This window comes from Ipomoea triloba, chromosome 5 (genome assembly GCF_003576645.1).
Source record: "Ipomoea triloba cultivar NCNSP0323 chromosome 5, ASM357664v1".
NCBI classification, from domain to species: Eukaryota; Viridiplantae; Streptophyta; class Magnoliopsida; order Solanales; family Convolvulaceae; genus Ipomoea; species Ipomoea triloba.
Genome location: NC_044920.1, coordinates 31,693,271 through 31,695,544, shown reverse-complemented (window position 1 = coordinate 31,695,544; position 2,274 = coordinate 31,693,271).

Sequence of the window (2,274 nt, the reverse complement as noted above, 5' to 3'; positions counted from 1 at the left end):
GTGTCATTCAATCCTACAGTGCTAAGAAATCCAAAAAAAATCCTTCTAGACAGCCGTATAATATCATTGCCGAAGGAAAGCGAGTTCTATACGAGAAATATGTTGATGGAAGTGGCGCAAGGTTCAGAGGCTGTAACATTTTGCCAATCTACAAGCACTGGAACGGTGTGCGTAAATAGGATTTCCTGTTCAGCATGAATCAAAATATTAGCAAAGAGAAGGCAAGGGTTGAACAAGTCAAACGTGAAAAGAAAAGGCAAATTGAGGTAGATACTGAGAAGATGTCACAGAAGCCCTCCATAACTATATGTTTTTCAGAATCAATCCAAGTTTCCAAAGGTTCGTTGTTGAAGGAAATGTTATCAGCTCGAGAGTTAAAATCAACTACCAGCTTAATAAGGAAGTTGTACTCAACCGAGGCAGTATGAGCTAAGGGATAACCGAGCCGTAGATAGAAATATTTTTGTAATAGAAAAGATGTATTTTATTTTATCCTGTCTTTGAAATACTTCAAGTAATGAATAAAAAGGTGTTTTTGGGGTTGTGTTGAGTTTTTAATTCCAGTAATTTTACGCATAGAAATCTAATTGTTAAACTCAACTATTCGGCTGTTTGTAATGAAAATCCTTTTCATGGATAATTGCAGCCCTATGGTTAGAGTATAGGTTTTGACATCATCAAAAAATTTGTAAATTATTAGGAACATTAGATTTTGATGATACCAAGTTTAGGAGTTTAGACCCCCCCCCCCCCTAATCTTTTTATTTCTTAGACTCGGGTTTGTTTTACTCTTTGAACGAATCATAACTTAATGGTTAACCAAGTGGTTAAACAAATTCAATCAAATGTACCACTCGTAGTCAAAGACTCGTAGATAAATATTCAAAGTTGAAGATTCAAAGACGAAGACATCAAGGCATCAAGACCGAGAGGATGCAAAAACTAAAGAATGAAAGGGTCTACCTCGCGAAGTTTATCGAGACTGAATGATAAAGATAGATCATTAGAGGAGTTTTAGGGTGATTGGAAAAGTCAGCCAATCATATCCGAGAGGACTTGGGGCTTGAGATGTTAACCTGGTTAATTGATCAAAACATTCTCTGAGCTTAACTGTCCGAAACCTTTGTAACACCCTAATTTTCAACTCTTACATTTATTACAAAATCCGTAATAAAACGCTGCGGAAGCTTACATCATATCAATAGAAAACCGGGTGCTACCGCCACACCTAGAGTGAATTCTATCACCTCTTTGACAAACTCCACTCTAAGTGCACAGGCTAAACTTACAACATTAATAACAATCCCTGTCTACATCAAAGAGTAGACCTCAACCTGTACTTCCCTTCTATTCCGAGCTCATCAGCTACAGGGGCCCACACTAATCTGCAACTGATAAGAAACACATTGAAGTGCAGTTAGCGCGACGGCTAAGTAAGGAAATCCGATGTCACTCAAAAGTAGACAAAGGTTTGAAAACATAATCATTTGGAAAATAGTATATCGTTCAGTGAATCAAAATCCACTCATCTCGTAAGACAAAATCATTTGAGAATACAAATAGATATTGAAAATCATAAGTTTTTCTGCTGTAAAACTTCTAATCTTTCCCACTCATCATTTCTCCTTTCAGTCCCTCATCACAGGGAAATTTCCTTACTAATCATCTCAAGAAAACGAATTCGCTAGCATACTTCAGTGCTAGCCCTTAACACCTTTCTCTTCTCTCGTAGTTACAGCGTAACTACCCTTCATTCTAAAAAATATATCCTTAGTTTCCTTAACTTGAGAGCTTGAGACCTTAGGAGCAACCAATCTTGTCCCCTCCTTTCCACTTGGGTCTCGACTCGGGGTCAATGTCTGGCATCCCCCTGTATCTTATCGATTCCCCTAGATCAATGTCTGGCATCCCCCTGTATCTTATCGATTCCCCTAGATCTATACCGGATCGTTACAATGAATCCTAGTTGGCCTAACTAGGCTCGTTGAAACGAATCTTGCCCGATATTTCATGAGTAATAGGCTCGTTGAAACGAATCTTGCCCGATATTTCATGAGTAATCATACTTAAGTGTGCACACCCCCGCAAACCGCAGCTTACGAGTGATACAGTACCCGGCGAATAGACTTCGCCCTCAGTATGAATTGCATGTCATACGACATAAACAAAACCACTGGGCCATGGCACTTTAAGCCCTCCCATGAGGTTTGTCAAGGAGACATAAACAAAACCACTGGGCCATGGCACTTTAAGCCCTCCCATGAGGTTTGTCAA